Raw genomic sequence first — 16,382 nt, forward strand, 5'->3', positions numbered from 1 at the left:
AACAGGTTTGTTCATTCTTTTGGCAGCCCATGGTATATTCAATATTCTTTGCCAACACTGTAATTCAAATACATCAATTCTCCTTCGGTCTTCCTGATTCATCGTCCAGCTTTCTCATGCATATGACACGATTGAAAATACTATGGCTTGGGTCAGACACACCTTAGTCCTCAAAGTGACATCTCTGCCTTATTAAAGAGGTCTTTTTTTTTTTTTGCAGATTTGCCCAATGCAATACATTGTTTGATTTCCTGACTGCTTGCTTCCATGGGCACCGATTGTGGATCTAAGTAAAATGAAATCCTTGATAGCTTCAATGTTTTCTCCATTTATCATGATCTGGTTTATTGATAAACCTGTGAAGATTTTTGTTTTCTTCATTTTGATGTATAATCCATACTAAAGGCTGTAGTCTTTAATCATCATTAAGTGCTTCAAGTCCTCTTCACTTTCAGCAAGCAAGGTTGTGCCATCTGCATAATGCAGGTTGTTAATCAGTCTTCCTCCAAACCTGATGCCACATTCCTCTTCATATAGTCCAGCTTCTCAGATTATTTGCTCAGCATACAGATTGAATAAACATGGTGAAAAGATACAACCCTGATGCACACTTTACCTACATAGTATCCTCTTGTTTTATTCAAACGACTTATACACTTTACCTATATAGTATCCTCTTGTTTTATTCAAATGACTGCCTCTTGATCTATGTGCAGGTTCCTCATGAGCACAATTAAGTGTTCTGGAATTTCCCTTTTTCGCAATGTCATCCATAATTTGTTACAGTTCACACAGTCGAATGCCCTTGCATAGTCAATAAAACACAGGTATTCTCTTTTGGTATCCTCTGCTTTCAGTCAAGATCCATCTCGTACTAGCAACAATATCCCTCATTCCATGTCCTCTTCTGAAACTAGCTTGAATTTCTGGCAAAATTTAAAAAGTTGTGCTGGCAAACACACCCAATACTGGGTAGAACTGAGAAAGTTAACACCCTGTAAAATTCCAATGTCCCAACAACAACAAAATCACAGACGTAACAAACAGAATGAAAACAATGTCCCATCCAAGTGAAAAAGATCGATGGAGTGGAATCATATCTACAGAAGCCTGAATAATGAATGTAAGAATATAACACAACAATATTAAGCATACTCAAAGAACTAAAGGAAAACACAAAGATCTAAAATAAACCAGAAAATCAATGTGTGAACAAAACAAGGAGTTAAAAAAAGATATAGATACTCTAAAAAGAAACCAAACAGAACTGAAAGAATAACCAAAATAGGGAACCCAGGTCTTCTGCATGGAAGAAGAGAATTCTACCACTGAACTACCAATGGTAGTGGAAATATAACATATTAAACCTTATAGGATACTGCTAAAGCAGTCTTAGTAAAAACATTTGCAATCTGTGTATATATTAAAAAAAGGTTGGAAATTATTTTTTCTAAGCTTTCCCTTAAAGAAGCTAGAAAAACAACAGATTTAACTTTTATGAATTAAACTTACTGTGAGATAATTTTAGATTCCCAGGCAGTTGTAAGAAATAATAAGCTAAATCCCATTTACCCTTTAAGAAAGAATCCTGTGACATGGTATCAAGTATGCCCCAATCATAACATCTTAAAATAAACTAAAACTAAACCTGTTGCTATTGAGTCGATTCTGACTCATAGCAACTCTACAGGACAGAGAACTGCCCCTTAGGGTTTCTAAAGAGCAACTGGTGGATTCGAACTGCTCACCTTTTGGTCAGCAGTCATAGCTTTTAATCACTGCAACATCTTACAATACCAAAGAACATCACAACCAGATTACTGACACTGATACAATCCATTGCTTACTCAGATTTCATAAATTTTAACTTGTATACTCATGTGTGTGTCTATTAAGCTCTATGCATTTTTACCAAATGTGAAGTTTTGTGTATTCACCACCAGTCAAGATATAGAACAGTTCCAGCACCACAAGGATCCCCTGTGTTGTCCTTTTATAACCATACCCCCCTCCTTCTCCCCTCCCATATAGCACCTTGTCCATAACTTCCCGGTAACCACTAATCTGTTCTCCATTTCTGTAATTTTGTCATTTCAAGAATGTTGTATCAATGGAATCATACAGCATGTAACCTTTTGGGATTGGCTTTTTGTTTGTTTCACTCAGCATAATACCCTCAAAACTCATCCAAGTTGTTGCATGTACCACTAGTTTATTCCTTTTTGTTATGGAGTAGCAGTCCAGGGTATGGATGTACCAAAATTTTTTAACCATTATGCACCTGCTGAAGGCCATCTGTGTTGTTTCCAATTTTTGGCTATTCTGAATAAAGCTGCTATGAACATTCATGTACAGTTTTTCTGTGTGTGTGTGAACACAGGTTTTCATTTATCTTGGATAAAGGTCCAAGAGTACACTTGTTGGGTTGTATGGCAGTTGCATGTTTAGTTGTATAAGAAACTGCCAAACCACTCTTCAGCATGGCTGTACTATTTTGTATTTCCACCAGCAATGTGTGACTAATCCAGATTCTCTGCATCTTCACGAGCATTTGGTTTTGCCAGTTTTTTTTTTTTTTTTGAGCCAATGTAATAGGTGTGTCAAGCCCAAGTCTGTTGCTGTCGAGTCAATTCCAGCTCACAGCAACCTTACAGGACAGAGGAGAACTGCCCCATAGGGTTTCCAAGGAGCAGCTGGTGGATTTGAACTGCCAGCATTTTGGTTAGCAGCAGAACTCCTATTGTGGCTTTAATTTGCATTTCCCTAATGGCTAATGATGCTGAACATCTTTTTATGTGCTTATTTGCTATCTGTATATCCTCTTCACTGAAATGTCTGTTCATGCCTTTTGCCTATTTTTTTTAACAGGTCTGTGTTTTTACTGTTGAGTTTTAAGGGATCTTCTAGATACTAGTCCTTTGCCAAATATGTGGCTTCCAAATATTTTCTCCCACTCTGTAGCTTGTCTTTTCATCCTTTTAACAAGGTCTTTCTCAGAACAAAATTTTAATTAGGTCCAAGTCAACATACTTTCCTTTTATGGAGCATGCTTTTGGGGGTCAAGTTTAAGAATTCTGACTCCAGATCCCTTAGATGTTCTCCTACGTTTTTCTCTAAAAGTCTTAAAGTGTTACATTTTATATTGAAGTTCATGATCTATTTGGAGTCAATTTTTGTAAAGGCATGAGACATAAGATTGATTTTTTTTTTTTAACCTACAAAAGTCCAATTACAAAATTTTAATTAGGTCCAAGTCAACATACTTTCCTTTTATGGAGCATGCTTTTGGGGGTCATGTTTAAGAATTCTGACTCCAGATCCCACAGATGTTCTCCTATGTTTTTCTCTAAAAGTCTTAAAGTTTTACATTTTATATTGAAGTTCATGATCTATTTGGAGTCAATTTTTGTAAAGGCATGAGACATAAGATTGATTTTTTTTTTTAACCTACAGAAGTCCAATTACTCCATCACCATTTGTTGAAAAGGCTATCTTTCCTCCATTGAACTGCTTTTATACACTTTTGTCAAAAACCAATTGAACATATTTGTGTGGATCTACTTTGGGGTTCTCTTTTGTTTTCATTGATCTATGTGTCTATCTCTTTGCCAATACTACTATCTTGATTACTGCAGCTATATGCTAAACCTTTATTCTTTTTCAAGATCTATTTACCTATTCTAAGGACTATGCTTTTCCTTCTAAATTGTAGAACACACTTGTCTATGTCAATAAAAAAAACCTGCTGGGATTTTGATAGGAATTACATTAAACCTATTGATCGGTCTGGGGAGAACTTACATCTTTACTATGATGAGTCCTCCAATACATAAACACAATATCTCTATTTATTTAGATCTTTGATTTCTTTCATCAGCATTTTGTAATTTTCAGCATACGGATTCTGTACATATTTTGCTAAACTCATATCTAAGTCTTTCATTTTCTTTGTAGTGAATACAAATGTATTGTTTTCTAATTTTGGTTTCCACAAGGTCATTTTTAGTATGTTGAAATGCAATTGATTTTTGCATGTTGATCTTATATCCTTTAACCACACTTACTAGCTCTATGAGTTTTTTGTAGATTCCTTGTGATTTTCTATGTAGACAATCATGCCAACTACAAAGAGGAAGAGTTTTATTTCTTCCTTTCCAATCTATATGACTTTCATTTATTTTTCTTATCCAATTACAGAGGACAGAACTTCAGTACTATATTGAAGAACAGTAGTGAAGAGGACATCTCGTCTTGCTTTTCATCTTAGGAGTAAAACATTCAGTCTTTTGCCACTAAATATAATGTTACCTGTAGGTTTTTTGTTAACTGCTCTTCATCAAGTTAATGTTATTCCCCTCTATTCCAAACTTTCTGAGTATTCATCATGAATGTATGTTGAATTTTCTCAAGTGCTTTGTCTGTGTCAACTGATGTGGGATTATATGATTTTTCTTCATTAGTTCATTGCTATAAGGATTACATTGACAGATCTTCACGTATCAGACCAGCCTTGCATACCTGAAAAAAAATTCTAGTTCGTCATTGTGTATAATTCTTTTTATACAATGCTGGACTCAATTGCTAATATTTTGTTGAAGATTGTTGTGTCTATGTTTATGAAGGATATTGGTCTGTACTTTTCCCTCTCTTTTTGTACAGCCTTTCTGACTTTGATTTCAGGATAATGTCGTTAGGTACCATCAAGTCAGTTCTGACTCATAGCTACCCTACATACAACAGGACAAAACACTGCCCAGTCCCATGACATCCTCACAATGCTGTTATGCTTGAGCCCACTGTTGCAGCCACTGTGTTGATCCATCTTGTTGAGGGTCTTCCTCTTTTTCACTGATCCTCTACTTTACCAAGCATAATGTCCTTCTCCAGGGACTGGTCCTTCCTGATAATATGTCCAAAGTATGTGAGATGAAGTCTCACCATCCTCTCTTCTAAGAAACATTCTGGTTGTACTTCTTCTAAGACAGATTTGTTGGTTCTGCTGGCAGTCCATGGTATATTCAGTATTCTTCCCCAACACCATAACTCAAATGCATGAATACTTCTTCAGTCTTCCTTATTATTCATTGTCCAGCTTTTGCATGCATATGAGGACAGTGAAAATACCATGGCTTGGGTCAGGCACATCTTAGTCCACAAAGTGACATCTTTGTTTTTTAATACTTTAAAGAGGTCTTTTGCAGCAGATGTGCCCAATGCACTACGTCATTTGATTTCTTGACTGCTGCTTCCATGGGTGTTGACTGTGGATCCGAGTAAAATGAAATCCTTGACAACTTCAGTATTTTCTCGCTTTAGTGTGGGTTATATCATGATGATGTTTATTGGTCCAGTTGTGAGGATTTTTGATTTCCTTATGCTGAGGTATAACTCATACTGAAAGCTATCAGGATAATAAAAAAACCAAAAAACCAAACCCAGTGCCATCGAGTCGATTCTGACTCATAGCGACCCTACAGGACAGAGTAGAACTGCCCCATAGAGTTTCCGAGGAGCGCCTGGCGGATTCGAACTGCTGACCCTTTGGTTAACAGCCGTAGCACTTAACTACTACGCCACCAGGGTTTCCATCAGGATAATACTCCCTAAAACAAACGTGGTTGTAAATGTTCCCTCCTCTTCTATTTTCTGGAAGACATTATATAAAATTGGTATTAATTTCTCTTTGAATGTTTGGTAAAAAACTTCAGTGAAACTGTATGGGCCTGGAGATTCCATGGGTCAGACTGGAGGCTTCTCTTGACTCACACAGCTGCAGGGGCTGGTGAACCCAAGATCAGCAGGTCAGACAACAGGCCTCTGGGTCAATGCTGTGGAGGCTGACAAATCCCAAGATCGTCAGGTAAGCTAGTGGGCCACTGGCTCACAGACTGCAGAGGCTGATAAATCCCAAGAAACGGAGATCAGATGAACAGGAGCCAGTGACAGGACCCAGAGTGAGCAAAAGCCCCAGAGCCTTGCCAGAAAGTCCGCCTATATTGGATGCAGGCCACACCCCCAAGGAAACTACCTTTCAATTGACTGGCCACTTACAGCAGGTCCCATCATGGAGGTGATCACATTATATAAGATCTCATCTCATCATTATATGACTGCCAAACTACATTATAACTGCCAAACAACTGAGAATCACTGTGCAGCCCAGCTGACACACAACCTTAAGGATCACAATGGTTATAGCAACATTCAGATTATCTATTTCATCTTGGTGTTGTTTTGGTAGTTTGTGTTTTCAAGAATTGGTCCATTTCTTACAAGATGTCACATTTACAGTGTAAACTGTTAGCACTATTCCCTTATAAACTTTTTAATGAATATAAGGTCTACAGTGATATCCTCTGTTTTGTTTCTGATATTGGTAATTTGTGAGTCTTTGTAGAAGTTTACCAATGTCGCTTTTTTAAGAACCAGTTTTTTCATTGTTGATTTTCTGTATTGTTTTTGTTTTCAATTACATTCATTTCTGTTTATATCTTAATTATTTATTTCCTTCAGCTTGCTTTGGGTTTATTTTGCTGTTCTTTTTCTAGGTTATTGAGGAAAAAGCTTAGATTGACTTGAGACCTTTTCTCTTTTTTAATGCAAGCATATAAACAAACAAAAACCAAACCTGCTGCTGTCAAGTCCATTTTGACTCACAGCAACCCTGTAAGACGGAACAGAACTGTCCGATAGGGTTTCCAAGAAGTAGCTGGTGAATTCAAACCACAGACATTTTAAATTTTCTGCTCAGCACTGCTCTAGCTGTATCCCACATATTTTGATACATTGTATTTTCCATTTGCATTCAGTTTTATATAATTTTACAATTTCCTTTGAGACTTTCTCTTTTGCCTATGAATTATTTAGAAGTGTGTTGTTTAATTTCCAAGTGTCTGGATATTTTCCTTTGCCTTTCGGATACTGATTTTATATTTCATTATGAAACACATTCTGTATGATTCTATTATGGTCAGATAACACTCTCCTTTAAACTTGTTGAGGTCTGTTGTAAGGTCCAGCATAAAAGTCTACCTTGGTGAATGTTTCACAGGCCCTTGAAATAAAAACGTCTATTCTACTGTTTGGGGGTATTCTATACATGTTGATTAAATATTGCTGGTTGATTATGTTATTTAGATCTTCGATATCCTTGCTGATTTTGTATAGTACTATTAATTGCTGAGAGGAGGTGATGAAGTTAGCAACTATAATCATAAATTTGTTTACTCTTTCAGCTCTATCAGTTTTACTTTAGGTATTTGAGGCTGTTTGGTGCATACACATTTAAGATTGCTATGAATTTTTGATGAATTGATCTTTTTATCATTATGTAATATCCTTGTCTCTGGTAATTTTCTTCTAAGTCTACTTTATCTAATAATAATACTGGTACTTCTGCTTTTTTGTTTTAATTAATGTTTGCATGGTATATCTTTTTCATCCTTTTACTTTCAAACTACTTGCCTTTGAATTTGAAGTTAATTTCTTCTACAAGCAGCATACACTCAGGTAATCGTTTTCTTATTCACCCTCCAAATTTGTCTCTTAATTGGTGTGTTTAGACCATTTAAACTCAAGATAATTAATGATATATTAGGGCTTAAGTCTGCCATTTTGTTGTTTCTGTTTGTCTCCTCTGGTTCTCATTCCTGTTTCTCTTTTCTTGCCTTAAACCAAAAAAGACCAAACCCGGTGCCGTCAAGTCGATTCCAATTCATAGCTACCCTATAGGACAGAGTAGAACTACCCCAGAGTTTCCAAGGAGTGCCTGGAGGATCCAAACTGCTGACCCTTTGGTTAGCAGCCATAGCACTTAACCACCATGCCACCAGAGTTTCCATTTGGTGCTTAGCAGAAAAAAAAAAAAAAGATCTTAATGTATGTACCAGTTATTGTCACTTTTAAAATTAAATTCAAAGTTTTCTTTTAAATAAATAGCAACTTTTCAGTCTTGTCTATATGAAAACTTTTTTTTTTTAAAGTGACATCTTGTTGGTTGATGAACGTAGAAAACACTCTGAGCTACTGTCTCTCTGAGAGAAGACACAAGCCATCATCTGTGAGTTTCCTTATCTTCCCCTTCTGGTGTGATAAACCTGACCTCATCATCAAGCCATTTTTGTTTTTCCTTTCTCTTCCATCTGTTACAGGGTGATGATGGTGGTCTCTATCATAAAAAATAAACAAAAAACCAAACCTGTTGCCTTTGAGTTGATTTTGACCCATGGCAACCATGTGTTACACAGCAGAATTGTTGTGTAGAGTTTTCTTGGCTATAATCTTTACAGAAGCAGATCACTGGGCCTTTCTTCTGCAGTGCCACTGGGTAGGTTCAAACCACCAACCTTTTGGTTAGCAGCTGAGCTAAGCATTTAACCACTGTGCCACCAGGCTCCTTGTCCCTATCATAGCTCCATTTAACTTGGCAGCCTGGACCCTGAAGAATCCATCCAGATGGATCCTAGAGAACGATTACAGACCCAGTAGCTTTAATTGCAGCTGCTATATTTGATCCTGTACTGATGCTAAAGCAGTTGGTAAGGCCTTAGGTACATGCTTTGCAGCCACTGATTTGGTGAATTCATTCTTCTCTGCCCCAATTAAGAAAGGCTTTGCATTGACATGGAATGGACAATACGCCTTTTCAGTTTTGCTCTGGGAATATGTTAATATCCTCTATCATAATATAGTCCACGGATTATTCAACAAATCCTACTGTTTCTGTTAACTCAATGTTAAATCCATTTATTTCTCTTCATCTCTACCATTACCTCCAAGCCATCACCATCACCTCTGTTCCCCTCTCTTGAGAGACTGATGGAATCAGATTATGCAAATTGGAACGACAACAAGAACTTTTAAATTATCACATCAAATTTCTTTTCTTTGTCAATACTGTCTAGAGTACAGAAGAAATAATTTTATTCATGGCTGGTGGAGGTGAACATTGCTAGAAACTTTTTGGATAGCACCACTTTGATAATAACAAACAAGAACTTTAAGTGTGTATCCTTTGGTGTTTTAGTTCAATAACTCAAGGAATATATTCTAAAGAAAAAATGATGGAAGCATGCAAAGATCTAGTTATCAAAGACATGATCACTGCAGGGTGGAATATAGAAATTTAAGGAAGTCTCTCACTCACCGGCAACATGAAAAGAGTCAAAAGACATGTAGGGCGTCAGTAAAATTCTATACGCTGTAGAATAGATAAATATATAGAGATCAGAGTTCAATAGTCATTTCCAGGGGCAGGAGGGAGAAGGAGTAAGGGCAACTATTGTTTAGGAAGCACTGAATTGTTTATAGGGATGAAAATTTGGCAAAAGACATTAGTGATGGTTATACAACATGATGTAATTTATCTCACTGAATTGTATATATGAAAGATGTTCACCTGGCAAATATACAGTGCTGTCTATATTTTTACAATAAAAACATTTTTAAATTAAATTCTATGGGGCAATTCTACTCTGTCCTATAGGGTCGCTATGAGTCGGAATCAACTTGACGGCACTGAGTTGGGTGTGTGTGTATATATATATGTATACATATATATACATGCTGATGACTCTAAAATATTTATCTCCATCCTGGAACTTTTCCCTTAAAATCCAGATTCATGCGTCCAGCTGCCTACTTGGCATTTTGAATGGCTAACTGGCAGCTCAAAATACATGTGTCCAAGTTAAACTCTTTATCTCCCACTCCCACCCCCATCCTTAAGCTTGCTCCTCTCAGTCTTCCCCAGCTCAGTTAATGCTCTTATCAAAAACCTTACAACAATCCTTGACTCCTTTTTGTCATACCCCACACTGCATATGTTAGTAAAGCCTGTTGTTTCAACTTTCAGTATACGCACAAAATCTGATCACTTCTCACCACCCCTACCATCATCACTGTGATCCAAGCCACCATCATCTCCCACCTTCACTTTTGCAACAGCCTCCTTAATTGTCGTTTTCAATCTTATCTCAACACTCAATTTCCCACACAGCAGACACAGTGATTCTGTTACAATGTAAGTCACATTGTATCATTACTTTGCTCAGAATCCTCCAATGGCTTCCCATCTCATTCAGAGTAAGTGTATACGATGTTCTACAAGGTCCATTTCAGCTTGTCTCCTTTCTGATCCACTAACACCCGAAAGCATGCTCCTATCTCAGGGCCTTTATCCTTGTTACTCCCCCAACCAGTGCTGAAGAAGGAATGGAGGGAGGGAGGGAGAGAGGGAGGGAGCGATGACAGGCAGACACAGGCGGATAATTAGTCTCAAACTGAACAAAGAAGTCTGACCTACTGTATTAGTTATCTAGTGCTACTATAACAAAAATACAAGGGGATGACTTTAATAAAGTGAAATTAATTTTCTCACAGGTTAGCAGGCTAGAAGTCCAAATTCAGGGTGCCAGCCATAGGGAAAGGATTTTTCTCTCCGTCACTTCTGGGGGAAAGTCCTTGTCATCAATCTTCCCCTGGTCTAGGAGCTTCTCAGTGCAGGAACCCCAGGTCCAAGCCACACACTCTGCTCCCGGCACTGATTTCTTAGTGATATGAGGTCTCCTTGTCTCTCTGCTCGCTTCTTTTATATCTCAAAAGAGGTTGACTTAAAACACAACCTAATCTTATAGATTGAGTCCTGTCTCACTAACATAACTGCCTCTATCCTGCCTCCTTAACATTATAGAGGTAGGATTTACAACACAGAGGAAAATCAGGTAAGATGACAAAATGGTGGACAATCACACAATACTGGGAATCATGGCCCAGCCAAGTTGACAAATATTTTAGAGGGACACGATTCAATCCATGACACCTAGGTATATATATTTGTGAGTCTCCAGCATATAGAAAATAACTAAAGTTATAAGCAGGGTTCTGGTTTCCTACGGAGAAACAGGTAGAAGAGAAAAGGGCCCAAGACTGGAGGACAATGACAAAGAATAGTTCACAAAGCAACTGAAATGAAGTAAGGAGAATCAATAGAAAAAAAGAACGAGAAATTATGATGTAGCAGAAGGCAAGGTAAAAAAATGTTTCTAAAAGGAAGGAATGATTAGTGTTGAAGGCAAGGCAATCAAAGCCCCAAGTAACTACGGCTACCAAAAGGAACGAGAAATGACTACACTCAGATGACCAACTGATAGCACATCCTATCACCTATACATCCCGATCCTCCCCAAAATTATTAGACACTTGCTCTGATCCTCATAACCTGCATTTACTGACAAACAAATATAGATAGAAATTTAGTCTGAATAAATACACAGTTTGCTATAGGGCCTCAATTACAAATACAAACACACAACAAAGATTTACTAAGTAAAAATTAACCCTATAAAATATAGGCACTAAACTAAAGAAATTACCTATGATGACAGAGAGAAATATAGAGGGTAAAAGAAAACCATAAATGTAAACAAATTTCTATAATATTGAAGCTATTCACCTAGAGCACAGAAAAATGTGAGTTCTTCCATTCAATCTACATATCATACGCCTAATTCTCAAATGGCATTGGAACTGCATTAAAATATACATTTACACATACTAATCACTTTTATCAATACACAAATAATCACCTATAAATTGAATCAAACCAAAAACCAAACCATACCCACTGCCATCGAGTCAATTCTGACTTGTAGCAACCCTACAGGACAGAATAGAACTGCCCCAAAGGGTATCCAAGGTTGTAAATCTTTACAGAAGCAGACTGCCACATCTTTCTCTCACAGAGCAGATGGTGAGTTCAAATGGGTGATCTTCTGGTTAGCAGCCAAGCACTTTACCACTGCAACACTAAGACTCTTCTAATTTGTATAAAGGACTATATTTAAATAACTGCATTATGACCAAGAAGGCAAGGATATTCTACTATGTGTTCTTGTGTTGCTATTGTTATGTCCATTGAAGCTACTATATTAAAAGACAAATAATGTCAAACTAGATAAAAAAGTTAAGACCAACAATATGCTGTCTAGAAGAAATGCAATTTAAATATAAAAGCACAGATAAACATTAAAAAATTAGAAAAACTATAACATCCAATGAGATGAAAGCTGGAGTGGCTTTTAACATCAAAGTAGGTTTCACCACATGGAATATTCCTAAGGGTAAAGAGAGACAGTTCATAATAACAAGGTCAACTCATTGAGGAGGCATAACCCTAAATGGATACACAGCTTATAACAATTTCAAAACAGAAGAAGCAAAAATGAAAAGGAATTTAAAACTTATAGTTGACAATTTTAAAATTCCTCTTTCAGGAATTACAAGAAAATCACTAAAGATACACAACACCTGAACTACAACATTTAGATGACAATACATGAAAAGGGCCAAAATATACATTCTTTTCAAGTATACATGAACCATTCACCAAGACAGACAATAAAACAAGATCATAAAACAGACTCAAAATATTTAAAAGGACTGAAATCATACAGAATATGTTCTCTGATCACAATGAAATTAAGTAAGAAATCACTAACAAAAAGAATCAACCAATATGTGGAAACTAAATAAAATTCACTGCTGTCAGTCGACTCTGACTCATAGCAACCCTGTTATAGGACAGAGTGGAACTGCTCCACAGGGTTCCCAAGGGGTGGCTGGTGTACCAGAACTGCCGAACTTTTGGTTAGTGGCTGAGCTCTTAACCACTGTGCCACCAGGGCTCCAGAAACTAAAAAACACTTATAAACAACCCATGAGTCAAAGAAGAAGTCAAATTACAAAGCAGTATGAATTGAATGAAAATGAAATAAAAATATATCAAAATGTGTAGGGTAGAACTAAAACAGGAGAAATTTAACATTAAACACTTATTTTGGAAAAAAAAGGTCTCAAATCAATGACTTCTGCTTCTACCTTGAGAAGGTATTTTAAAAAGAAGGGCAAATTAAATCCAAAGTACTCAAAAAAGAAAAGAGAACAATAAGGGTAAAAGCAAAGACTGATGAAAAACAAAACAGGCACATAAAGATCAATGAAACCAAGAGAAAAACCAATGAAATCAAAAATTGTAATCTCTAAGGAAAAAAAGAAAATACAAATTACCAATATCATGAATGAAAACAATGATATCACTACAGATCCTACATACATTAAAAGGATGACAAGAGTATTATAAATGTTAGGAAATTTCAAAGGCTAAAAAACACAAATTACCAAAACCGATTCAAGAAAAAAAAAGGGAAATCTGAACTCTTACATATACGTATTTAAGAAATTGAGTTTGTAATTAAAAATTTCTCCCCTAAAATATTTCAAACCCCAGATGGCTTCACTGTTGAATTCCACCAAACATTTAAGGATGGAATAATTACAATTTTACATGAACTCTTCCAGAAAATAGAAGGAAAAACAAAACACTTTCCCAACATGACTAGTTTGTCAATGGAGGCTTGCATGTTGCTGTGATGTTGAACAGGTTTCAGTAGAGCTTCCAGACTAAGACAGACTACGAAGAAAGGTCTGGCAATCTACTTTCAAAAATCAGCCAATGAAAACCCTATAGATCACAATGGTCTGATCCCATTGTACACAGGGTTGTCCTGAGTCAGGGGCCAACTCAGTGGTAGTTAACAACAACAACCTATTTTATGAGGCCAGTATTACCATTAATGGCAGTCAAATACAAGAAAAAAAATTACAGGATACTATCCTTCCTGAACATAGATACGAAAATCCTTAACAAAACTGTAAGCAAATCAAATCTAGCAATATATAAAAAGGATAATACATTACAACCAAGTGTGGTTTATTCCAGGAACACAGACATGGTTTAACATTCAAAAATCAATCAACAACCATGGTCTGAGGGGTCATCTAGGTCAACTGGCATAACAGAGTTCATGAAGAAAATGTTCTACACCTTACTTTGGTGAGTGGCATCTAGGCTCTTCAAAGCTAGTGAGCGGCCAACTAAGATACATCTATTGGTCCCATTCTGTTCAGAGCAAAGGAGAATGAAGAAACTAAAGACACAAAGAAAATATTAGCCTACCCTCCACCAGCTTGAACCCAGAAGAACTAGATGGTACCCAGCTACCACCACCAACCGCCCTGACAGGGATCACAACAGAGGGTCCCAGACAAAGCAGAAGAAAAATGTAGAAAAGTCAAATTCACACACACAAAAAAAAAAAACACAAAAAAAAACCAGGCTTACTGGTCTGACAGAGACTGGAGGAACCCCTGAGATTATGATCCCCAAACACTCTTCTAACTCACAACTGAAGCCACTTCTGAAGTTCACCTTTCAGCCAAAGATTAGACAGGCCAAAAAAAATTTTTTTTTTATAAAACAAATAACACATGTGAGGAACGTGTTTCTTATACTAGACCAAATGGGCAACACTTGCCCAAAAGTAAAGATGAAAAGTGAGGAAGGGAGAGGAAAACTGGACAAATGGCAACGGGGAACCCAGTATGCAAAGGACAAGCGTGCTAACACATTGCAGGGATTGCAACCAATGTCATGAACCAATTTGTATATAGTTTTGAATGAGAAATTAATTTGCTCTGTAAACTTTCACCTAAAGCACAGTAGGGCGAAAAAAAAAAAAGACTCATCAAATACTACACCTGAAAAAAAAAAAAATCATAGTCTTGGAGGGACAGCTACGTCAATTAGCACAACACAGTTCATAAAGACAAAGTTCTGCATCCTACTTTGGTGAGTAGCATCTGGGGTCCTAAAAGCTTGTGAACAGCCACCTAAGATTCAACTATTAGTCTTTTCCTGTTTGGAGAAAAAGGAAAGTGAAGAAAACCAAAGACACAAGGGAACAATTAGTCCAAAGGACTAACGGACCACATGAATCACAGCCTGCACAACCCCGAGACCAGAAGAACTAGATGGTGCCTGGCTACCACTACTGGCCACTCTGGGATCACAACAGTGCCCCAGACAGAGTGGGGGAAAAACTGTAGAAAAAACAATCAAATTCACACACACACACACACACAAAAATCAGAATTACTGGTCTGACAGAGACTGGAGGAACCCCTGAGACTATGGCCGTAAGACACCTTTCTGAATTGGAACTGAAGCCATTCCCAGAGACCACATTTCAGCTAAACCATTGACAGGCTCACAAAATGAACAATAAGACCTGAATGGAATGTGCTCTTTAGAACAACCAATTACACAAGATCAAAAGGGCAACATTTGCCCAAAAGCAAAAAAAGGAAGGGTTAGAAAATCTGGATGAAAGGAAACGGGGAACCTAGGACGGAAATGGGGAGAGCGCTGACACATTGTGGGGAATGAAGCCAAAGTTATGGAACATGTTATGTAAAAACTATCAAATGGGGAACCAATCTGCTCTGTAAACTTTCACCTAAAGCACAATAAAATTTTTAAAAATAAAAACAAACAAAAACATATGCAGAGTGAAGGAAGCCAAACATAAGAGGATAAAGATGGTATAATTCCACTTATATGAAATATCTGCAATAGGTAAATCTATTGAGACAAAAGAAGACTGATGGCTACCAGGGGGAAAAAATGCATCATAGTGTCCACTTAAAATTGGTAAATTGTATTTTATGTTAATTATTCCTCAGTGAAGATGAGAGAGAGAGGGAGAGGGGGAGAGAGAGGGGGAGAGGGGGAGGGGAGGGGGAGGAGAGGGGGAGGGGGAGGAAGAGAAAGAGAAAGAGAGAGGCTTATTCCATCTTATAGATAAGGAAGCTGATATTTAAGAAAAAGTTTCATTCTGTCAATTTTGGTCCATTATTTCAACATCCTTAGACATTTATTTATTAATCAGTATCCTCACTGGGTACTCAATCCTCATACAAACATTCTTGACCTAAGTCTCTAAAATGAGATTGGATCTATTTGCCGTTTCAGAGGATATTTCCTGGGCTGAGTTACAAATCTTTGAAAAACAAAGTTTTTAATGAAAGCAGGGCTAACACATCGTTAACTGTAGAGAGAGAATGGTGTTCCTATAATTGCTATTTTTTTTTTTGAGCTTCATGGGAAAATGCAGAATATTGAAAATATTTTATTATTACTTAATCTGTCAAAACCTCATCATTTATGCCACATTTTAAACGAGGTGTAATAGTTTTTAACGATTTACAGAGATCATTACAAAAGCTCTGGGACACCAAATATAGTGGGGAGTGTGGGATGGAAAAAGAATTACTAAGCTTGATGTGAAATCCAGGTGCCACCAGCACACATCAGCTTAGTGCGTTGCCAAGAGTCCCTAAGGGGACAAACGTGAAAGTTAAAATGGCAGTAAGATAGGTATGCTGACAGTTCTGCATCTGTAACACACATACATCCCAAGGTACTATCTGTCATATCTTCAGTCTTTTTGTGGGGACCATCAATAGAGGTAATTAAGCAAAAGAGC

The 16,382-nt window shown here is 37.1% G+C and overlaps 1 protein-coding gene across 3 annotated transcripts in view; it reads right to left on the reverse strand.

The window, feature by feature from the left end:
- MED6 (mediator complex subunit 6) overlaps positions 1-16,382 on the reverse strand; it is a 179,123-nt gene that overhangs the window by 123,012 nt on the left and 39,729 nt on the right. The window lies entirely within an intron of this gene.

Source organism: Elephas maximus, chromosome 10, assembly GCF_024166365.1.
Source record: "Elephas maximus indicus isolate mEleMax1 chromosome 10, mEleMax1 primary haplotype, whole genome shotgun sequence".
Taxonomy (NCBI): Eukaryota; Metazoa; Chordata; class Mammalia; order Proboscidea; family Elephantidae; genus Elephas; species Elephas maximus.